At 44.0% G+C, this 25,405-nt stretch overlaps 1 protein-coding gene across 9 annotated transcripts in view; it reads right to left on the bottom strand.

Moving 5' to 3' along the window:
* The window catches only part of kug (FAT atypical cadherin kugelei), a 913,302-nt gene that overhangs the window by 598,776 nt on the left and 289,121 nt on the right, over window positions 1-25,405 (bottom strand). For 6 of the 9 annotated variants that reach the window (XR_011394610.1, XR_008406862.2, XM_053775083.2 and 3 more), the window contains exon 1: window positions 21,239-21,468. The exons of 2 other annotated variants lie outside the window; for them this stretch is intronic. The gene's annotated coding sequence lies outside the window, so the exon portion shown is untranslated. Of the gene's footprint in view, window positions 1-21,217; window positions 21,469-25,405 lie in introns of those variants that run through there. One more of the 9 variants, XM_053775093.2, reaches the window with a different exon arrangement.

Here is a 25,405-nt window from a genome sequence, read left to right as displayed (position 1 = left end):
AGAAGCTGGAGGATCAGGCGCATGTAACAGGGAGGGCACTGCAATGGATCAGGGAATACCTGACAGGGAGGCAGCAACGAGTCATGGTACGTGAAGAGGTATCACAGTGGGCGCCTGTGACGAGCGGGGTCCCACAGGGGTCAGTTCTAGGACAAGTGCTATTTTTGATATATGTGAACGACATGATGGAAGGAATAGACTCTGAAGTGTCCCTGTTCGCAGATGATGTGAAGTTGATGAGAAGAATTAAATCGGATGAGGATGAGGCAGGACTGCAAAGAAACCTGGACAGGCTGGACATGTGGTCCAGTAACTGGCTTCTCGAATTCAATCCAGCCAAATGCAAAGTCATGAAGATTGGGGAGGGGCAAAGAAGACTGCAGAGTATAGGCTAGGTGGACAAAGACTACAGACCTCACTCAGGGAGAAAGACCTTGGGGTGACCATAACACCGAGCACATCACCGGAGGCACACATCAACCAAATAACTGCTGCAGCATATGGGCGCCTGGCAAACCTGAGAATAGCGTTCTGATACCTTAATAAGGAATCGTTCAAGACACTGTACACTGTGTATGTTAGGCCCATACTGGAGTATGCAGCACCAGTCTGGAACCCACACCTGGTCAAGCACGTCAAGAAGTTAGAGAAAGTACAAAGGTTTGCAACAAGGCTAGTCCCAGAGCTCAGGGGAATGTCGTACGAGGAAAGGTTGAGGGAGATTGGACTGACGACACTGGAGGACAGAAGGGTCAGGGGAGACATGATAACGACATACAAGATACTGCGGGGAATAGACAAGGTGGACAGAGATAGGATGTTCCAGAGAGGGGACACAGGGACAAGGGGTCACAACTGGAAGCTGAAGACTCAGACGAGTCACAGTGAAGTTAGGAAGTATTTCTTCAGTCATAGAGTTGTCAGGAAGTGGAATAGCCTAGCAAGTGAAGTAGTGGAGGTAGGAACCATACATAGTTTTAAGAAGAGGTATGATACAGCTCAGGAAGCAGAGAGAGGACCTAGTAGCGATCAGTGAAGAGGCGGGGCCAAGAGCTGAGTCTCGACCCCTGCAACCACAATTAGGTGAGTACACACACACACACACACACACACACACACACACACACACACACACACACACACACACACAAACACACATCACTCCAGTAGGGATACAGCGTGTGCAAGTCACGCCTTCCGTGCTCCGCGAATGTAAGTGTTTTTGAGGGCTACCCAAGTGTACTGCAAGTGTTGCTAAGTGTGTTAGGGTAGTGAACAATTTCTTGAAGCGATTTACAATTTGCCTGAGCCACAATTTTGTAAGTGATCTACAAAGTAAAGCGTGGTGGTGGATCCAGAGCGGGCAGGGCTCAGGCGACGTTGCCACGTGTCACCCAAGAAAGATAATAAAGTCAAACACTCGTGTGACCAGTGAAAGAAATAGTGAATAGGGTACATTATATAACGAGAAGAAATTGAGGTGGATCTACGCCAGGACGTCACATCGAGCTGGACAATCGACAGGCTGCTACAGCTGCATTGCAAGTACTGTAATCACCTATACATGGTTGTTTGGATTTGGGTCTCGGGTTCTAATTAACCGCCAAGCTGATTGTGAACGGTCCAACTCTCCTAGCATGATAAAGAATAGGCACTCAAGTACTAAATAAGGAATAGCAATTGGTAATCTATGGAACAAGGCGAGTTACTATAAGCCTAGGTGGTAGTAAAAGCATAGAGGGCAGCATTGTAAGTAGGTACGGGTCAAGTCACAGGAGGGTGAGGGTCAGGTCACAAAAGGTTGTGATCAGGTAAGGAACCATTGAGACTCCACATAACACTCCAATGCACAATTCCACCTACTTTTCAGACAATAAACCCACACATAATTCCACACACACACACACACACACAGGGCCCAGGAGCTAAGACTCGACCCCTGCAACCACAAATAGGTGAGTACACCCACTCACCCACATATACAGACTCACACATACACTCCCCCCCTCCCCACCAACCTCTCACTCCTTCCCCTGATCCCCCCTCTCTCATTCACCCTCCCCCTCCCCACCTCTCCCTCTTTCCCCCCACTCTCCCATTCTCCCCCTTGCTTATCCCTCCTTCTCACTCCCCATATTCTCCCCTAAATCCCCCTCCCCACCCCTCTCCCATATAGCCACTGTCCACAGTTCCTCCTCTACCTTTCCCCCCACACTTGGACAAACACACTACTAACCTAACATAAAGAATTACATAAGTTTCCAAAATGAGGCAATCATTAAAAAAAATGGGTTGCCAGAGAGCAGGGGGGAAAACCAAGGGACAGGAGGATGAATCTGCAAAAGAAGATTGGGCAGCAGAGCTCACAAAAAGGGAACACGAATGGGAAAAGAAACTAGAAGAACTCGGCATGAGAATGGAAGAGAGGATAGATATGGAAAGCAAGAAGTGGGAGATGCAAGTCATAGCAGCAGAGGCTAGGATACAGAGATTAGAAGAGGAACTGAAAAATCTGAAACAGCCTAAAGAACTAAAGAACATTTTGGGAATGACATCAGAGACTGCTACCTCAGTCACAAATAAGGGGACTGTAGGGAAAGGAGCAAAACTGCATGTAGAAGCTCTATCAGAGGGGACTGTAGTAGAGAGCTAAACTATATATGGAGGCCCTAACAGACCACATCAGAGCCCAGGGAAAGCCGAGAAGGGAAAATGACAAGCCACTGAGCCCAAGTACAATAGATAGTGAAACTGAAGAAAGGAAAGCTGCAATGGAGACAAATTGAATGAGTGGATACACAAGGATACGCAATGGGAGAATGAAAGGGAGAGGTCAGTCTTTGTGTATGGGCTCCAGGAAGTTGAAGGGGAAACATATGAAGCAAGAAAACAAGGGGAAAAAAAGCAATTGAAAGCATCATAAAAGGAATAGGAGATGACATGACCCAGCTGAAAATTTTTCAGAGAATAGGGGGGTTTGCAAGAAGAACCTGGCCAGTGAAAGTGACTTTCAAGACAGAATCGACTCGGAACAGGATCCTGCAGGAGAAAGCAAGATTAAGGGACATGTCGGCATACAGGAAGGTGTATCTCGATGGCGACAGAACACAAGAAGGCTGCAAGGCCTTCGACATAGTTCCTCACAAGAGGTTACTGCAAAAGTTAGAGGATCAGGCACACATAAAAGGAAAGGCACTGCAATGGATCAGAGAATACCTGACAGGGAGGCAACAACGAGTCATGGTATGTGACGAGGTGTCAGAGTGGGCGCCTGTGACAAGCGGGGTTCCACAGGGGTCAGTCCTAGGACCTGTGCTGTTTTTGGTATATGTGAATGACATAACGGAAGGGATAGACTCAGAAGTGTCCTTGTTTGCAGATGATGTGAAGTTAATGAGAAGAATCAAATCGGACGAGGATCAGGCAGGACTACAAAGAGACCTGGACAGGCTACAAGCCTGGTCCAGCAACTGGCTCCTTGAGTTTAACCCTGTCATGAAGATTGGGGAAGAGCAAAGAAGACCGCAGACACAATATAGTCTAGATGGCCAAAGACTGCAAACCTCACTCAAGGAAAAAGATCTAGAGGTGAGTATAACACAGAGCATATCTCCTGAGACGCACATCAATCAGATAACTGCTGCAGCATACGGGCGTCTGGCAAACCTACGGATAGCGTTCCGATACCTCAGCAAGGAATCGTTCAAGACTCTGTACACCATTTACGTCAGGCCCATACTGGAGCATGCAGCACCAGTTTGGAACCCACACCTGGTCAAGCACCAAGAAATTAGAGAAAGTACAAAGGTTTGCAACAAGACTAGTCCCAGAGCTACGGGGATTGTCCTACGAAGAAAGGTTGAGGGAAATCGGCCTGGCGACACTGGAGGACAGGAGGGTCAGGGGAGACATGATAACGACATAAAAATACTGCGCGGAATAGACAAGGTGGACAAAGACGGGATGTTCCAGAGATGGGACACAGAAACAAGAGGTCACAATTGGAAGTTGAAGACTCAGATGAATCAAAGGGATTTTAGGAAGTATTTCTTCAGTCACAGAGTAGTCAGGCCGTGGAATAGCCTAGAAAGTGAAGTAGTGGAGGCGGGAACCATACATAGTTTTAAGGCGAGGTTTGATAAAGCACATGGAGCAGGGAGAGAGAGGACCTAGTAGCCATCAGTGAAGAGGCGGGGCCAGCAGCTATGACTCGACCCTGCAACCACAAATAGGTGAGTACAAATAGGCGAGTACACACACACACAATAAATATAAATATATATATATATATATATATATATATATATATATATATAAATATATATATATATATATATATATAAATATATATATATATGTCGTGCCGAATATGTAAAACTGGTCAATTAGCAAGAACTCATTCAAAATTAAGTGCTTTCTAAAATTTTCTCTTTTACGTTTATAAAGATATTTTTTTCATTAATGTAGATGTAAAAATGTATAATTTTGCACCAAAAGGAACTTAGAAAACTTACCTAACCTTATTATAACAAGCGCAATTTATTTTAGCCTAATCCATCTACATATATTTTAGATTTGTTTACAATAATTTAATACTAAGCAAACACAGTGAAATATATTTTTTTCGTTAGGTTCAGAATGATTTTGGCGAAATTATTGCATACACAAATTTTCACTTGTCCTATATGGCAAGATGAGCGTTGCTATTTAAGCCAAGATCGCAAGTTCTGGCTATTCGGCACGACATTATATATATATATATATATATATATATTATATATATATATATATATATATATATATATATATATATATATATATATATATATATATATATATATATAGGATGGGGTCCACCTCTGGTGTAAATTGTGGGACCCATAGCCTCGGAGAAGTGGATAAAAAGGCTTCAAGGAAGAATATATATATATATATAATATATATATATATATATATATATATATATATATATATATATATATATATATATATATATATATATATATATATATATATTGAAAGCCAGAGAGAGACTAGCATTAGCAAGAATTTCACTTGTGGTTCCATGAATATAAGCGACAATATATAAGTAAAGTTTAGGCATTACCCTGAACAATATTTTGGTGACACTCATTACCATGATAAAGGGACTACATTTATTACCTTGCTACACAACCTTCATCTGCTTTACACCTTGTGAATAATAATTTAAAGTGTTGTCTTCCTTGGTAAAAATTAATTAAAGTTACCATTATTATTTCTGCTAGGTAACTTGTACGCTGAGGCTGGAATACTACTGCATGTAACAGGCTTATTTAGGGTAGGTGAAACTGCAGTCATGAGGAATGTACAGGGAACTTTCACTGCAGTCATGAGGAATGTACAGGGAACTTTCACTGCAGTCATGAGGAATGTACAGGGAACTTTCACTGCAGCCATGAGGAATTTACAGGGAACTTTCACTGTAGTCATGAGGAATGTACAGGTAATTTTCACTGCAGCCATGAGGAATGCACAGGGAACTTTCACTGCAGTCATAAGGAATGTACAAGGAACTTTCACTGCAGTCATGAGGAAAATACAGGGAACTTTCACTGCAGTTATGAGCTATGTACAGGGAACTTTCCTTGCCGACGTCAATTCAAACAACTAAATTATCGGGATGTTTAAAATGCCTTAGCTTGTAGTCCATGGAACACAGATGTAAAGGAAATATACTAATTAACACCTAGAAGATACCAGAGGAACTGCTTGCCAATCTCCACACTGATATGAACCTTCATGAGAGTGCTAAGGCAGTCAACCAGGAGACTTAATCTCAGAGCGGACACCAAGGGCGCTGATCACCGGAATCATTGACAGCAGGGGCGCTAATCACCGGAATCACTGACAGCAGGGGCGCTGATCACCGGAATCACTGACAGCAGGGGCGCTGATCACCGGAATCACTGACAGCAGGGGCGCTGAACACCGGAATCACTGACAGCAGGGGCGCTGAACACCGGAATCACTGACAGCAGGGGCGCTGATCACCGGAATCACTGACAGCAGGTATATAAACAGACCAGCCAGCTGATCAAGACCTGCTATTAGGAACGTGTCAGTTCCCTCTCCAAGAAGGTTAGAGACCTAGTCTGTCTTCTCTTTTAAGGTTAAAAACCTACTAACTGCGCGAGGGTCAGAAAGGAGGACTAACATAATGAATCCCTTAACACCTAAAATAACGATTAAAGTAAATTTAAGTGTATATACACGGGGATACTCTCACCAACTGACATTTTCCTTCATATTTAAAGCATGGATTAAGTTTTAAACCTGCTGAGTTATTATTGTGGTCGGTGCAGCTCTGCTTCTCGCTGGGGGAACATCGAACCTTCTACTTTCGCAAGCCGTAATTTTATTGCACAGATTTGGAAAGAACCACTCTAGTATTTTCCATGTATATTTGCTTCAACAAACCGGCCGTATCCCACGAGGCAGACCTAGAAACAAAAAGGAAAGCTTTTTCTTTTTAAATTTAGTAATTTTACAGGATATGGGGTTACTAGCTCCTTGCTCCCGGCATTTTAGTCGGCTCGTACGACACGCATGGCTTACGGAGGAAGAATTCTTTTCCACTTCCCCATAGAGATATAATACTGTATGTAAAAAAATTTGGTTTAAATATGAATCCAGTAAACTGAACGATGTGAGTCAATCTTTAATTGATTTTTTTCCTTGTATATTAGGATTTACCTTTATAGTCAGAACTACGAATCAAGAAATGGCTTGCAGAGCTTATCATGTTTCCTTCTGAAGGCAGACAGGGAACGGTTTGTAATCCCCCTTGAGTATGTATGGAGGGTGTTGAGTCTTGGGCCTCTTACACTTACTGTGTTCTCTTCGTGAACTCATGGTACCCTTGCTTTTCACTGGGGTTATTTTGCACCTTCTGCCGAGTCTCTTGCTATCTTAGGGAGTGATTTCTGTGTGGATATTCGGGGCCAATCCCTTTAAAATATTCCATTTGTAAATTATGCTGTATCTTTCTCGCTTGTGTTCCAAAGAGTACATGTCGTAGGATCTGAGATGTTTCCAGTAATTTAGGTGCAATTTTGCCCGCCTTGAGTAGGGTCTGTCACTATACAGCAGTATTCCAGCCTATAGATAAAAAATGCCTTAAAGAGGACCATTAGTGGTTTAGCATCTGCTGTTTTGAAGATTTTCGTTATCCATCCTACCAAACAAGCCTGGCCTGAGGCCGGGTTAAGGGAGCTGGAAAACTCTCGAAACTCGTCAATGGTGATAAGTTCCAGCGGCTTAGGTGTGGAAAGAATGAAGAACTCAAAAGGATAACTATATACAAAACCCAAGAGGGTCACCAAATTGGACAAGTATCTTCACCAGGTGCTAGATCAACCAGGCTATGACGGATATGTGGGGCAGCGGGCAGCAACAGCCTGGTTGACCAGGCAAGCACCAGACGACCCTGGCCTATGGCCAGACTCCGATAGTAAAACTCTCGAAACTCTTCAAAGGTAACGGTATATCAAAGGTATATATCAAGGGTATATTCCTCGTGGCTGTGACAATGACACCGTTGTGTCATTATCACTCCTAACTCCTTCACGTTAGTTTTCGTTCTATTGAGTGGTCAGAGTTAGTAATGTATTCCTTTCTAGATTTTATTTCCTCAATATTCCGATCTAAAGCATACAAGTATCACAAAATGTGGCATCACTGATGTGTTGTCTAACCTATTGCCTTGTGACTGCGACAATAACATTGCTACAGCCATGAATGTCTAAGACATTTGAACAAGGTTGTTCCCAGGTCTCTTGCATTTTTTTTTCTACTGAATCGAGCGGTCTGACTGCGTTTTGCATTCTGATCCAGTTTTTATATCTTCATTTTTTCGTATCGATGAAATTTGTCCTCGCTGAGCACAACGATGTTTTCTGTGACCTTTGGAAGGTTTGGATAATGTCTGGCTGGAGGTATGACTTTCATGTGTAACAGATACAAACAAGAAAAAGATTTGGAGAGGTAAATATGCTTTCATTAACATAGTTTTTTAATTGACTGTACTGGTGGCGGTTGTGGTCTCAATCCAGTTCTATCAAAGAATGTTGAGTCAGCAACTTGCAGAACCTATATCCTGACTGATCCTGCTAGCAACCCAGCAAGTTCTGGTACCCGGCTGCTGGGCCCTGACCCAGTGAACCATCAATAAGTAATCAACAGATTAGCGAGGCTCATCAGTTAATGGCTCCAGAGATCATCGCCCCCGCGGCCCATTCTCACACAAGGCCTCGTAAACTGCAAAGGAAGTATAAATGGATTAAGAGGTGTTAAGCAGCACTCAGCTGAGTGTAAGATGTATAGCAGCAGAAGTTTCTAACGTTGCCTCTCATATTACGTTTTCATGAGACAAAGAAAAGGCCAGCAATTCTGCACGAGAGTAAAACGTTTGAATGGTTTCTGTTTCACAGTCGTGTTTCAGGACGGTTTTGCCTCGCTGGAGGGTTGCTCTTTTAATTTATTAGCCAGTGAGAGGTGCCGCAACATATTACACACATTCTTCCCTGCTGCCGTGGAAGGTAATGACGACAAGGCAGCGGTCATTTTCCCGAACAAGGGAAGGGAAATGGTCTCCTCTGACTCAGGTGCTAAAAGGCAGAACCGTAATTGAAGACGCCAGAGACGGAGAAACCCACAGCAAGGAGAGGACGGGAACGAGGGATGGATGGAGAGTGAGAGCAATAAAGGAAGGAAAAGCGCAATAGAGGGAGGAAGCAACTAAGGGAGTGGATATGGGTGTTTCAAAACAAGGCAGGTTGCAAAGCTAAAACATGTGCAGAAAACTTTCAATGCCTGAGTCCATTTAGACACTTAACTATAATGGGAATATAGGCGAGAAAGGTTGGATGATTAGGTCTTCCTGAACAAGAGTGGTCAGGCTAACGATGATTTACTTCAACGTATTCGTACTGTCACGTCTCTCATACTATTCTGTGCTTATAACTCCTTTCGAAGTAGGGGAGATATTAGATCTGGAAAATTTACTACATATATTTTTATGCACACACAACTAACAAAATTTCTGAACTATTGGGAAGGCATCAAAGTATTTTCGAGCGTGTTTTCGGGCACGGAGAAGAGGCCACCATGCGTAGTGGTCTAAGGAAACACCAAAAAAATATTAGAACATTGCAAAAATTCAACTTTACGGTAACAGATTCATCACTATCTTCGAGAACTGTGTTCTGGAACATCACACATTATACAAACGTATTACATAATATAAATTATGATACACATTAGCAAAAAATGAGAATTTTTAGAAAGTTAGTTATGTGGTGCATGAGTCGGGTTACTCTCCAAGACAAACGAAAGTATTGAATACAAACGAAAACTTAACTCGCCAAAAACAGAGATCGTAAATTCAAATATGTAATATATGTGTACAATATTATGTGATGCTCCGGAACATAATTTTTGAAGATAGTGATGAATCTGTCACCAAAATGTTGAATTTTTGCAATCAATGCTCTATGAAAAACTTTAATTATTCCAGAGTAAATAAGGCAATTGCAGAATCACTATTATCATTTAGTCCAGGATTAAGTTGTTAAATATGTAAGTTTCTAGAATTATAAAGTCCAAAGTGTTACGAAGTTCAGCTGGAGTTTTCAAGTCAGCTGAACTAAACCCTCGATTATGATGCTCAGAATGTATCTTCATAATCTATGTTGATAAACTCTGGTCTTACTATTTTAGTATTTTGTTAGAGAACTCATTTTTCAAGAATGGTTTCAAAATTTCTGAAATAGTGGCAGTAGATAACTATTAAAAAAATATTCTGCAAGAATTTAATTTCACTATCCAATGCAGAGTAAGTGAAACACAATGGGTAACAACTATGGATTAAAGTCTTTACGGCATTGTCTTTAAATAAAGTTGGTACAAAGGACATATAGCACTAATCCTGTAATTTGGTGCTGTGTTATACTGTATACCTGTATACCTAGGTGCCCGGCCATGGGTCGAAGTGTACTTATGGCAGCTACCAATAACCCGTTAAACAGTTATTATTTTCCTTATCCACTGTAAATACAATATTTTTATGCTTGGAGTTTAAATAATTATTAAGTCAATCTGAGAATGGTTCTCAGAGTAAGAAAGTATCATTCACGTGTCTTCTAGAAAGTGTTCAAAATCAAAAGGACATTAATCAATGTGATAAATGGTTTAGAAAACCGATACGTTGAAGAATGCAACATTTGGGAATCTTTATTGAGGAAAAGTTTCTCCAGCCAGTCACTTCTTCAGTCTGATACAGACAAGAACTCTGGAAGATGAGTAGTTTGAGGTAATCGGTCCTTCAGCCTGGAGTTCACTCCATCAAGACTGATGGATTGAACACATCGAGTTGGAATAGTTGAAAGACCATTCCTACTCTATTTGTGAATATCAAAGTAAAGAATCATTTACAGCTAGCTGAAATAATTTATTATATTTTCTTTTATTTAGAATGACAGTACAGAGTACATACAATTATTAACTTTTTATTTAAACCTTTCCCTAACTGTATTAATAAATAAGCTATTAATACATAAGTCTGTTGTCTCTTACAGCGGAATATTGGTCAATAAGAACTGTATTTCAAGAAAGCCATAACTAAATTCGACTGGCAACAGTTAGTGATGTTTGACAAATAACAGTATATCGATTTATAATCAAAACCTGTAAAATAGGGACTAAGAACTTTGCAAGACTGATATACCTTTGAAGAGTTTCGAGAGTTTCACTACTCTCGGAGCCCGGCCATGGGCCAGGCTCGTCTGGTGTTTTCCTGGTCAACCAGGCTGTTGCTGCTGGAGGCCCGCTGCCCCACTGAAGTTGAATGTGCCGGTAGCAGTCAGAATATGGCGAATTAAAACTCGATATTTGCGGAGCTTTGAAGTTTATACATAACACGACAGAAACGTCGTCATAAGCTTCTATGTGCAAGTTATTTGTGTAAAATTCTTAATTAATTTCAAATTACGTAATGAATCATATTTTTCTTTCTCAGACGATGGATAGGAGTGACAAAATTCTTTATAAGTGTAAAATGATTGGTTTGGTACGTATGAACATGTGTGGTACACAACACCGACAAGATGAACACTCAGACACATGTAAAACATCTTGGTAAACGTGGTAAACGTTTCGCCATCTAGTTGCTTTATCAATACAACTCAAGGACATAATGTGAAGACTGAAGAACTATACATGGTTCTAAGTTCTTCACATTATGTCCTTGATGTCGACTGTTCTCTTCATTTATGTTTTGTTTGTAACTTCAGTATATTTGACCTCAAAGTGTGCAGCCAAGACGACCACCAATTATTAACACATACCAGGTTCTTAAACTTCACTGTAGTGTGTGTGTGTGTGTGTGTGTGTGTGTGTGTGTGTGTGTGTGTGTGTGTGTGTGTGTGTGTGTGTGTGTGTGTGTGTGTGTGTGCGCGCGCGCGTATTCATCTAACTGTGGTTGCAGGGGTCGAGACTCAACTCCTGGCCCCGCCTCTTCACTGATCGCTACTAGGTCCTCTCTCTCTCCGCTTCTTGAGCTTTGCCATACCTCGTCTTAAAGCTATGTATAGTTCCTGCCTCCACTACATTACTTGCTAGGCTATTCCACTTCCTGACGACTCTGTGACTGAAGAAATACTTCCTAACATCCCTATGACTCGTCTGAATCTTCAGCTTCCAATTGTGACCCCTTGTTTCTGTGTCCCCTCTCTGGAACATCCTGCCTCTGTCCACCTTGTCTATTCCACGCAGTATTTTGTATACCGTTATTATGTCTCCCCTAACCCTCCTGTCCTCCAGTGTCGTCAGTCCGATTTCCCTCAATCTTTCTTCGTAGGACATTTCCCTGAGCTCAGGAACCAGCCTTGTTGCAAACCTTTGTACTTTCTCTAACTTCTTGACGTGCTTGACCAGGTGTGGGTTCCAAACTGGTGCTGCATACTCCAGTATGGGCCTGACGTACACAGTGTACAACGTCTTGAACGATTTCTTACTAAGGCATCGGAATGCTATTCTCAGGTTTGCCAGGCGCCCATATGCTGCAGCAGTTATCTGGTTGATGTGTGCCTCCGGAGACGTGCTCGGTGTTATGGTCACCCCAGGATCTTTCTCCTTGAGTGAGGTTTGCACTCTCTGTTCACCTAGCCTATACTCTCTCTGCGGTCTTCTTTGCCCTTCCTTAATCTTCATGACTTTGCATTTGGCAGGGTTGAATTCGAGAAACCAGTTGCTGGACCACGTGTCCAGCCTGTCCAGGTCTCTTTGTAGTCCTGCCTGATCCTCATCTGATTTAATCCTTCTCATTAACTTCACATCATCTGCGAACAGGGACACTTCAGAGTCTATCCCTTCCATCATGTCATTCACATAAATCAAAAATAGCACTGGTCTTAGGACTGACTCCTGTGGGACCCCGCTCGTCACAGGCACCCACTGTGTGTGCGTATGTGTGTGTGTGTGTGTGTGTGTGTACTCACCTAGTTGTACTCACCTAGTTGAGGTTGCGGGGGTCGAGTCCGAGCTCCTGGCCCCGCCTCTTCACTGATAGCTACTAGGTCACTCTCCCTGAGCCGTGAGCTTTATCATACCTCTGCTTAAAGCTATGTATGGATCCTGCCTCCACTACATCGCTTCCCAAACTATTCCACTTACTGACTACTCTGTGGCTGAAGAAATACTTCCTAACATCCCTGTGATTCATCTGTGTCTTCAGCTTCCAACTGTGTCCCCTTGTTACTGTGTCCAATCTCTGGAACATCCTGTCTTTGTCCACCTTGTCAATTCCTCTCAGTATTTTGTATGTCGTTATCATGTCCCCCCTATCTCTCCTGTCCTCCAGTGTCGTCAGGTTGATTTCCCTTAACCTCTCCTCGTAGGACATACCTCTTAGCTCTGGGACTAGTCTTGTTGCAAACCTTTGCACTTTCTCTAGTTTCTTCACGTGCTTGGCTAGGTGTGGGTTCCAAACTGGTGCCGCATACTCCAATATGGGCCTAACGTACACGGTGTACAGGGTCCTGAACGATTCCTTATTAAGATGTCGGAATGCTGTTCAGAGGTTTGCTAGGCGCCCATATGCTGCAGCCGTTATTTGGTTGATGTGCGCTTCAGGAGATGTGCCTGGTGTTATACTCACCCCAAGATCTTTTTCCTTGAGTGAGGTTTGTAGTCTCTGGCCCTCTAGACTGTACTCCGTCTGCGGTCTTCTTTGCCCTTCCCCAATCTTCATGACTTTGCACTTGGCGGGATTGAACTCCAGGAGCCAATTGCTGGACCAGGTCTGCAGCCTGTCCAGATCCCTTTGTAGTTCTGCCTGGTCTTCGATCGAGTGAATTCTTCTCATCAACTTCACGTCATCTGCAAACAGGGACACCTCAGAGTCTATTCCTTCCGTCATGTTGTTCACAAATACCAGAAACAGCACTGGTCCTAGGACTGACCCCTGCGGGACCCCGCTGGTCACAGGTGCCCATTCTGACACCTCGCCATGTACCATGACTCGCTGCTGTCTTCCTGACAAGTATTCCCTGATCCATTGTAGTGCCTTCCCTGTTATCCCTGCTTGGTCCTCCAGTTTTTGCACCAATCTCTTGTGTGGAACTGTGTCAAACGCCTTCTTGCAGTCCAAAAATATGCAATCCACCCAACCCTCTCTCTCTTGTCTTACTGCTGTCACCATGTCATAAAACTCCAGTAGGTTTGTGACACAGGATTTCCCATCCCTGAAACCATGTTGGCTGCTATTGATGAGATCGTTCCTTTCTAGGTGTTCCACCACTCTTCTCCTGATAATCTTCTCCATGATTTTGCATACTATACATGTCAATGACACTGGTCTGTAGTTTAATGCTTCATGTCTGTCTCCTTTTTTAAAGATTGGGACTACATTTGCTGTCTTCCATGCCTCAGGCAATTTCCCTGTTTCGATAGATGTATTGAATATTGTTGTTAGGGGTACACACAGCGCCTCTGCTCCCTCTCTCAATACCCATGGGGAGATGTTATCTGGCCCCAATGCCTTTGAGGTATCTAGCTCACTCAGAAGCCTCTTCACTTCTTCCTCGGTTGTGTGCACTGTGTCCAGCACATGGTGGTGTGCCCCACCTCTCCGTCTTTCTGGAGCTCCTTCTGTCTCCTCTGTGAACACTTCTTTGAATCTCTTGTTGAGTTCCTCACATACTTCACGGTCATTTCTTGTCTCTCCTCCTTCCTTCCTTACCCTGATTACCTGGTCCTTGACTGTTGTTTTCCTCCTGATGTGGCTGTACAACAGTTTCGGGTCAGATTTGGCTTTCGCTGCTATGTCATTTTCATATTGTATTTGGGCGTCCCTTCTTATCTGTGCATATTCGTTTCTGGCTCTACGACTGTTCTCCTTATTCTCCTGGGTCCTTTGCCTTCTATATTTCTTCCATTCCCTAGCACACTTGGTTTTTGCCTCCCTGCACCTTTGGGTAAACCATGGGCTCATCCTGGCTTTTTCATTATTCCTGTTACCCTTGGGTACAAACCTCTCCTCAGCCTCCTTGCATTTTGTTGCTACATATTCCATCATCTCATTAACTGGCTTCCCTGCCAGTTCTCTGTCCCACTGAACCCCGTTCAGGTAGTTCCTCATTCCTGTGTAGTCCCCTTTCTTGTAGTTTGGCTTCATTCGTCTTGGCCTTCCTGCTTCTCCCTCCACTTGTAGCTCTACTGTGTATTCGAAGCTTAAAACCACATGGTCACTGGCCCCAAGGGGTCTTTCATATGTGATGTCCTCGATATCTGCACTACTCAAGGTGAATACTAAGTCCAGCCTTGCTGGTTCATCCTCTCCTCTCTCTCTCTTGAAGTGTCCCTTACGTGTTGGCACATGAAGTTTTCCAGTACCACCTCCATCATCTTAGCCCTCCATGTATCTTGGCCCCCATGCGGGTCCAAGTTCTCCCAATCGATCTCCTTGTGGTTAAAGTCACCCATGATCAGGAGCTTTGCCCTGCATGCATGAGCTCTTCTGGCCACTCTAGCCAGTGTCAACCATCGCTCTATTGCTGTGTGTGTGTGTGTACTCACCTATTTGTACTCACCTATTTGTGGTTGCAGGGGTCGAGTCCTAGCTCCTGGCCCCGCCTCTTCACCGGTTGCTACTAGGCCCTCTCTCTCCCCGCTCCATGAGCTTTATCAAACCTCGTCTTAAAACTGTGTATGGTTCCTGCCTCCACTACGTCATTTTCTAGGCTATTCCACTGCCTTACAACTCTATGACTGAAGAAATACTTCCTACTATCTCTCTGACTCATTTGTGTCTTCAACTTCCAATTGTGGCCTCTTGTTTCTGTGTCCCCTCCCTGGAACATCCTGTCTTTGTCCACCTTGTCTATTCCACGCAGTATTTTATATGTCGTTATCATGTCTCCCCTGACCCTCCTGTCCTCCAGTGTCGTGTGTGTGTGTGTGTGTGTGTGTGTGTGTGTGTGTGTGTGTGTGTGTGTGTGTGTGTGAGTGTGTGAGTGAGTGTGTGTGAGTGAGTGTGTGTGAGTGAGAGAGTGTGAGTGAGAGTGTGAGTGAGAGAGTGAGAGAGTGTGAGTGTGTGAGTGTGCGTGAGTGTGCGTGAGCGTGCGTGAGTGTGCGTGAGTGTGCGTGAGTGTGTGTGAGTGTGTGAGTGTGTGAGTGTGTGTGTGAGTGTGTGTGTGTGTGTGTGTGTGTGTGTGTGTGAGTGTGTGTGTGAGTGTGTGTGTGAGTGTGTGTGTGAGTGTGTGTGAGTGTGTGTGTGTGTGTGTGTGTGTGTGTGTGTGTGTGTGAGTGTGTGTGAGTGTGAGTGTGAGTGTGAGTGTGAGTGTGTGTGTGTGTGTGTGTGTGTGTGTGTGTGTATACTCACCTAGTTGAGGTTGCGGGGGTCGAGTCCGAGTGTGAGTGTGTGTGTGTGTGTACTCACCTATTTGTACTCACCTATTTGTGGTTGCAGGGGTCGAGTCCTAGCTCCTGGCCCCGCCTCTTCACCGGTTGCTACTAGGCCCTCTCTCTCCCCGCTCCATGAGCTTTATCAAACCTCGTCTTAAAACTGTGTATGGTTCCTGCCTCCACTACGTCATTTTCTAGGCTATTCCACTGGCTTACAACTCTATGACTGAAGAAATACTTCCTACTATCTCTCTGACTCATTTGTGTCTTCAACTTCCGATTGTGGCCTCTTGTTTCTGTCCCCCCTCCCTGGAACATCCTGTCCTTGTCCACCTTGTCTATTCCACGCAGTATTTTATATGTCGTTATCATGTCTCCCCTGACCCTCCTGTCCTCCAGTGTCATCAGGCCGATTTCCCTTAATCTTTCTTCATAGGACATTCCCCTTAGCTCTGGAACTAACCTTGTTGCAAACCTTTGTACTTTCTCTAGTTTCTTGACGTGCTTTATCAAGTGCGGGTTCCAAACAGGTGCTGCATACTCCAGTATGGGCCTGACATACACGGTGTACAGTGTCTTGAATGATTCCTTACTAAGGTATCGGAATGCTGTTCTCAGGTTTGCCAGGCGCCCATATGCTGCAGCAGTTATCTGATTGATGTGTGCTTCCGGAGACATGCTCGGTGTTATACTCACCCCAAGATCTTTCTCCTTGAGTGAGGTTTGCAGTCTTTGGCCACCTAGCCTATACTCTGTCTGTGGTCTTCTGTGCCCTTCCCCTATCTTCATGACTTTGCATTTGGCAGGATTAAATTCGAGAAGCCATTTGCTGGACCAGGTGTCCAGTCTGTCCAGGTCTCTTTGAAGTCCTGCCTGGTCCTCATCAGATTTAATTCTCCTCATTAACTTCACATCATCTGCAAACAGGGACACTTCTGAGTCTAACCCTTCCGTCATGTCGTTCACATATACCAAAAATAGCACTGGTCCTAGGACCGACCCCTGTGGGACCCCGCTCGTCACAGGTGCCCACTGTGATACATCATTACGTACCATGACTCGTTGTTGCCTCCCTGTCAGGTATTCTCTGATCCATTGCAGTGCCCTTCCTGTTATATGCGCCTGATGCTCTAGCTTCTGCACTAATCTCTTGTGAGGAACTGTGTCAAAGGCCTTCTTGCAATCCAAGAAGATGCAATCAACCCACCCCTCTCTCTCTTGTCTTACTTCTGTTATTTTATCATAAAACTCCAGAAGGTTTGTGACACAGGATTTGCCTTCCGTGAATCCGTGCTGGTTGGCATTTATACTCTTGTTCCGTTCCAGGTGCTCCACCACTCTCCTCCTGTGTGTGTGTGTGTGTGTGTGTGTGTGCGTGTGTGTGTGTGTGTGTGTGTGTGTGTGCTCACTAATTTGTGGTTGCAAGGATCAAGTCATAGCTCCTGACCCCGCCTCTTCAATGTCTGCTACTAGGTCGTCTCTCTCCCTGCGTGTGTGTGTTTTATTCAACAAAAATGACTCTTTAATTTCAAATTAGAGAAGCCTGAATTACCTCGATCTTTACAACTGAACTTGAAGAAATATTTTTCTGATAAGCCTTAATATTCAAGAATTACTAATTTCTAGTGAAGAGAAGTTCAAGAAAAAACAAGAGCAGCGATTCTCGTTTTCAAGAGGAAATGTGTGACTATATAAAGGCAGATAAATACGAATTTTCCGTAACGCCAAACCCGTATGGGTCATGGCGGTTGGTGAAGCGCTAAACCCGTGTGGGTGGCTACCCTGCAGAGGCACACACAATAGGCTACAAGGAGGAGGAAGGAGGAGAAGGGAAGGAGGAGAGGGGAAGGAGGAGAGGGGAAGGAGGAGAGGGGAAGGAGGAGAGGGGAAGGAGAGGGGAGGAGGGGCAGACATGAACACATATATTGCTATGTATAAACTGAATAGATTTTATAAGCGACGAAATTAGTATTGTGGAATATAAATGAGTCGAGGGCGGTAGGGAGGAGGGGAGGGAGGAGGGGAGGGAGAGCTGGAAGATGAAGGAGGAGAGAGAGAGTAGAGAGAGAGTAGAGAGAGAGAGAGAGAGTAGAGAGAGAGAGAGAGAGAGAGAGAGAGAGAGAGAGAGAGAGAGAGAGGCACTGGAGAGACTGATCTCACTACTAACTTCTGTTGGTGTTCCTTTATTAAAGTAGAGCCAAGTGATGTACTGTGATCACAGTGGCACTATGATCACGGTGACACCAATCATGGTGATACACTGTACTCATGGTGACTGACAGTGTGTGTTATCAGTGTGTATCACGGTGATACTGCGATCAGTGTGTCACAGTGACACTGTGATCAATGTGTCACTGGGACACTGTGATCAGCGTGTGTCACGGGGACACTGTGATCAGCGTCTGTCACGGGGACACTGTGATCAGCGTCTGTCACGGGGACACTGTGATCAGCGTCTGTCACGGGGACACTGTGATCAGCGTCTGTCACGGGGACACTGTGATCAGCGTGTGTCACGGTGACAGTGTGATCAGCGTGTGTCACGGTGACAGTGTGATCAGCGTGTGTCACGGTGACACTGTGATCAGCGTGTGTCACGGTGACACTGTGATCAGCGTGCGTCACGGTGACACTGTGATCAACGTGCGTCACGGTGACACTGATCAGCGTGTGTCACGGGGACACTGTGATCAACGTGCGTCACGGTGACACTGATCAGCGTGTGTCACGGGGACACTGTGATCAGCGTGTGTCACGGTGACAGTGTGATCAGCGTGTGTCACGGTGACAGTGTGATCAACGTGCGTCACGGTGACACTGATCAGCGTGTGACACGGTGACACTGTGATCAGCGTGTGTCACGGTGACAGTGTGATCAACGTGCGTCACGGTGACACTGATCAGCGTGTGTCACGGTGACACTGTGATCAGCGTGCGTCACGGTGACACTGTGATCAGCGTGCGTCACGGTGACAGTGTGATCAACGTGTGTCACGGTGACAGTGTGATCAACGTGTGTCACGGTGACAGTGTGATCAACGTGTGTCACGGGGACACTGTGATCAACGTGCGTCACGGTGACACTGATCAGCGTGTGTCACGGTGACACTGTGATCAACGTGCGTCACGGTGACACTGTGATCAACGTGCGTCACGGTGACACTGTGATCAGCGTGCGTCACGGTAACACTGTGATCAGCGTGCGTCACGGTGACACTGTGATCAGCGTGCGTCACGGTGACACTGTGATCAACGTGCGTCACGGTGACACTGATCAGCGTGTGTCACGGTGACACTGTGATCAACGTGCGTCACGGTGACACTGTGATCAACGTGCGTCACGGTGACACTGTGATCAGCGTGTGTCACGGTAACACTGTGATCAGCGTGCGTCACGGTGACAGTGTGATCAACGTGCGTCACGGTGACACTGTGATCAACGTGCGTCACGGTAACACTGTGATCAACGTGCGTCACGGTGACACTGTGATCAAGGTGCGTCACGGTGACACACTGAGGGTGGGTGTTGCGCCCGCCTGGTCTGGCCTCGATGATAACACCGCCAGATGGCACCTCAGACACTTTGGAAAATGATTTATAACTGCTGCTGGAGGCTGGCAGTAAAATAGTTCAGTTTTAGCAATACTACTGCCGGTGGCAGTGGCAGCGGCGGCAGTAGTAGTAGTGATAGCAGCAGCAATGGCAGTGGCAGTTATAGTAATAACAGTAGTTATAGTAGTAGGAGGATAGAGCTAGGAGGTAAATAAAGGGGAGATGCAACCAAGACGTACTGATTACTGCCAGCTGACTGACACTTGTCCACCATAATGGACGTGCAACCGCACAAACTTGTGTTGATAAGAATATGTAATAACCTCCGAAGATCGCACGTACGTGTGTGTGTGTGTGTGTGTGTGTAATAAATCAGTCTCTAGAGAACTGTTCAAACAGTGTTTAACAATATCAAGTGAAGCCAGTCATCTACAGGATAAACACTTGAAAGATATCTACGGAAATTTCAGCTGGTATGGTTGAAGTACAGTGTACGTGTCGCCGGCTGGTCTGTTCCAAGAGGGTCTCAATCTGACAGTGCATTAGTTACCGATTTCACACCTCCTTATTTATTCCATGACATGGTGAACACTCTCTCTCCGTACACTGGCAAGGCTCTCAAAACCTACATAAATCTTGATCAAGAATTGGACACATGTGTAACATCTGTTTACCTTTATTAGAGACGTTTCACCATCCAGTGTCAATCAATACAAATTCAGTGACATAATCGGAAGACAGTAGAACCATATACGAAAGACGAGGTAATCAGTCCCTCAGCCTTGGAGGCTGAGGGACTGATTATCTCATCTTTTGTATATGGTTCTACTGTCTTCCGATTATGTTACTGAATTTGTATTGGTTGACACTGGATGGTGAAACGTCTCTAATAAAGGTACACAGATGTTACACATGTTTCATTCTTCATTTTGTCAGTACTGTATACCAAACATATACTACATAAATTTTAATGTATACCAGCCAAACCTGACAAATATCTTTTTACCATAGACAAGAATCCTTGACCATGGTAAAGAATCCTTGTACCATCCCACAGACAGTTTACATGGAGTTTACTGACAATAAATAAATGCAAGAACCCTCTAAAGACTACAGCTACTTCAGACGAAGTAAAGAACTGTAAGAAGCTCTCAGCGAGTCAGGTGTTTGGCCAGCATTGCTCTCTGTGTTGCTAGAATACCAAGAGTTATAGTTTTGGAAGCTTTATACAGGCCTCAAAACAGACAACTAGCGTGAACTGCTTCGAGAATGCAGTAAAAGACTCAGACATCAAAGCGGGACCAGAACAAGTAATGAGAAATTGGCCCTATTATTTTTATTTATATATATTTTTAAATTTTGCTTTAGGTTACAAGGAAATATTCACCATGTTAACGGAGGTAATTCTACTGTCTCCCAGTTTTTCCGCTTCGGGACAAAAATTCACTGTAGAGGCTTACAAGGAAGAAGAAAATCTTAAAGTAGGCGCAGCACTTGTATTCGTTTATCAGTGAGTCTTGATGGCTAAAATAACGACGTTATATGCAAATTATAGTAGTAGATATCAGTAGTAGATATTCAGAGGCATAACTACCCCAGTCGATTGAAGACTAAGAGTGAGGGCCAGGAGCTGGAGCACCTCCCCATACACACAGGAGACACACCAACGCCAAGATAATTACCGAAAAAATGTGGTCTGAGACTCACTGACTAATGTTATTACCTGATGGTTAATGAAACCTACAAGTAAACAACTAAATCCTGGTTGTTGTGCAGGTGACGCTAATGATGGAGGCAGGAGGACTCGGAACTCTGTAGATGGTGGGAGTCAAGCACAGGTCCAGTGATGAGAAGCAGGAAGAATCAGAATCCTGTGACTCAGGGAATTAACCCCGGGATCACTGATGAGGGAAGCTGGAGGAACAGGAAACCTGACGGTGAGAGTGATACATGGGTCACCGACACGAGGGACAACGGCACACTGAGGGCGCGTGAAGATCAACACTGATAACGATACCAGCACCACCTTACAGGCTTACCCTACCCTGATTTCCCTATCTACCCTATCCCGAAACCCTGACTGATCAGGTTATTTACCAGGAGGCCTGCTCTGGGACCAGGCCGCGGGGGCGATTACCCCGGGATTCAAATTCAGGTAAACAACCGGTAGATAAACCTCCCTAACAGTTATCCCAGTCTTCTCCATCGTGAAGTAACATTGCAACATATAACTGGGACAATTCAAATTAAGAATCTAGATTCTAGAGGATGAATTGAAAAAAAAAAAAGTTTACTAGTCAGTGGTGGTATATTCACTCGCAGAATGATTGGTGATGACCGATAAACTTGCCCCTGGGGTCAGAATCTTGATTACTGCTGTACTGGTTCCATTTGTTATAAAATTAAAAATCCCATCGACCCACTTTTCTACTTATTCCTTTCGGACGTATTTTGTTTGTAAGTATGTCATATCGAAAACTTCTGTAAAGTCGGTGTATACCTCATCCTTTTGCTTTTCTTTATGTTTTGCTCCTACAGTGGAACTATCAGAGAGTAACAATATGCTCCGATGTTCCCAGTTTCGTTTAAGTTTAAAAAGAAATAAACACTTTCGTACAACTTCTCTCCTACCTCACTTTCTACAACTTTCTCTAAACCTCCCTTCAAACACAAGACGAATTACCAACAGTTTTATGCCTTCTTAAGGATACTTTAAAAATTCCTGCAAACTGTTCCTAATCACTTGGACTGTTGTACCTACGTAGGACTGCGTGCAGTCGACACCAACAACTTGAGCGATCAGGTTGTCAACCAGGATCAACTGAGTAATGGAGATATTGATCGCTTCAACTGTTACCAGATACTAGAGGAGACACCAGCCTCGCTCACCTTCTCTTGCCGTCGTTGCTACCCACTTTTCTTCTCCCCTTTCCTTCTATCTTCATCCCATTATCAGTACTACGCACATTCATTCCTCTACCTCCTTACTGTTCCGTTTTCTGTCTTTCTCTCTTGACACCTAATTCTACTCGTCTCCTTCTCTCAGTCCACCAACACCTTACTCATCTAATCAACACCACCACCCAGTCTTTTCCCTCAATCCCCCTCTTCATCGGCTCCCTCCACCCCCTCCCCTATTAGGTAATGGGAGTGGGAGTGGAGTGATAAGCAGACGTGTTCCTGCAGGTCTCTTATCTTATCTTCTAAGCTTGTCTTTCACCACCCTCTTACCTGTGATATACTGTACTGTACCTGTAACCAGTTACAAGAGTTTTTCTACCCTCGCAGCCCCGCCTGGAGCCAGACTTTTCTGTTGATTGCCTTTTCAACCAGGCTGTCGCGTCCCTAATTTTTATTGGAGGTATTTTGTCTCTTGTCATACTTAGTGATTTTGGTGTCTCTCCAGGATTTTCCATGTGTAGATATACCTTTGATGAGTTTCAAGTTTCGAGAATCTCACTACTCTCGGAGCCCGGCCATGGGCCAGGCTACGTTCCAAGGAATACAGTTGAAGGGATGTCAAGTGTTCCCATTAGTTCAAATGCGTGACTGAGCGTATACGAGCATTGAAAGTTCTCTGTACAAATTCCAGCTCAGCAAACTGCCTGCCCTGAAGAAAGTCGTAAATATACAGTAGTATTCTAGCCTGGAAAGAACAAGTGACTTAAAAAGTACCATTACTGGCTCAACATCTCTTGTCTTGAAAGTTCTAGTTATCCAACCTACCATTTTCCTTGTAGCAATGGCAGCGTTGTGATCCTTGAATGTGAGATCTTCCGACATCATTTCTCCTAAGCCTCGCACATGGGACTTTCACTCTACTGAATAATTTGGGTTTGCCTGTACTCTGTTACAGTCTTTATTTCTTCTATTCTTCCAAAGCGGAGCTTGATTTATAGTAGACTGAAGACTTGCTATGTCTTCGACTGACGCCACTCTTGTAGAGATTCTGGTGTTATCTCAAAGATAATGAGAAACAGAAGTGGAGCGAGTATTGTGCCTCGAGGAACATTAGCTTTTTCTTGTGATAGCCTCCAACTTCGCTGTTTACTACTTTCTGTGTTCTATTTCTTAAGCTAAATATCCATCTACCCAACTTTCCAGTTACTGCTTTTGCACACATTTTTGTGCGTAATCACACCATAGTTGCACTTGTTGAACCTTCTTGCAAAATCAGTGTACACTACACCAACATTTAACTTGTCTTCTAGTGCATTCGAGATGGTATCGTAGGGGTAGGTGCCCTAAACCCATGCTACCCTGGATTGTGCAACTGTTGTGATTCAATGTGATTGGCAATCTTGTTTCTTACCCTTTCTAAGACTCAGATTTTTTTCCGAATTGCTTCACTGCCTACCTAGTGAAGTGGAACAATATAAGTGGGTTTTCAAAGACTGTGGGATAACACTTGTGTCCAGGCTCCTCCATAAAATATTAAAGTAGTTTCTTACAATTTCTCATGAATATAGAATTCCCAGAGTCTGGGTCTGGAACGGAATTCATGGGCATGTTGTCGATGACTTTTTCAAAGTCAACTGGGAAAAGAGCTAAACTGGAAATTGTGGAGATGTTGAAAGTATTTTGAGTGTTATTAATTAAAATAACTCGTTTGGGTTATCAGTCTATAGACTGGTGAGCGGTTCAATGAATACAGACTCGTTTTATGACTTAAGCAGTTCACTCATTTCCTTATTGTAATCGGCGTCTGTTAAATCTCCGTTAAGTGAAGGGCCTATACTGGATGTAGCTTTTGCCCTGGATTTTGCACAGTAGTGTTTGGAATATGCTCCCTCTGTTTCTCCTGGAGTCTTATGTGATACAGTCAGTTTGTGCTCGATGTTCTCCATTTCTCTAACCAGAATTTCTCTTCTCTTCGTGCCACTGAGAACTGTTATTTATCGTCTTCGCCTGTAGAGAAAGCAACTCTTTCTCTCGAGTTTGCATCTTCCAAGAGGAAGTGATCCGGTTTTCTCTTGATGATCTCTACACTTGTTCCAGCAATATTTTTGATATCTGCTGGTAATAAGTTAAATTGTCTTGGACCATGCAGGGAGTGCCAAGAATTTTACTGGGAGTATTTTACACTTCCTCCAGTTTTTCTTTTATGTAAGTTAAGGTAGTATATAGATTAGAAACTTATCCCTCAAGTGCATTTCATGTATATATTATCAGCTATCTCTCTTCAGTTCAACAGACCAAGTGGCTGATAAAATAAGTTCTATGTCTGGGAGACCGGCTGTTACCTTCAGACATTATGAAGGCATCAGTAACTAACCACCTCTGACATCACCTATACCTGACTTCTCTTTTGACCTTTATCTGAGCCTGGCCTTAAGATGTTCGTATGTCCTAAAAGACCGTGTATTCGCTTTTTCCCTGTATACAGTAGCAGCCTCAAGCATTATTTTATTCACTGTAACTCTATGAGTACAATTTGTGAGAAAAATTAGATATTCTATCTACCCACTTTTGCATGCAGTTTAAGTGCTGTTACACTATCATCACACTTGCAAAAGGATTTGCAAGGTGTTGTATACCCCATTTGCATTTTGAATATCTTTCAGGGTATTACAAGTCATATCGTAATGGTTGGGCAATTGCTACAGCAAGGAAAATGTTAGGCTGGATAACGTGAACTTTCAAGACATGGGATACTGAGTCAGTCATGATATTCTTCAAGTTACTTGTTCTCTCCAGAAGGGAATACTGTTGCATGTTAGCAGCTACCTGATTCAAGGCGAGATTGCTGAGCTAGAAAACGTTCAGAGAAATTTCACTGCCAGTATGCATTCACACAAACTTCTGAAGTACTGGAAACGCCTGAAATTCTTCCAACTGTATTTCATGGCATACTGGCGAGAACGGTACATCATAATTGACACCTAGAAAAACCTGGAAAGACTGGTCTCAA

The sequence above is a fragment of the Cherax quadricarinatus genome, chromosome 1 (genome assembly GCF_038502225.1).
Source record: "Cherax quadricarinatus isolate ZL_2023a chromosome 1, ASM3850222v1, whole genome shotgun sequence".
Taxonomy (NCBI): domain Eukaryota; kingdom Metazoa; phylum Arthropoda; class Malacostraca; order Decapoda; family Parastacidae; genus Cherax; species Cherax quadricarinatus.
This window is presented reverse-complemented; position numbering and strand designations above follow the sequence as displayed.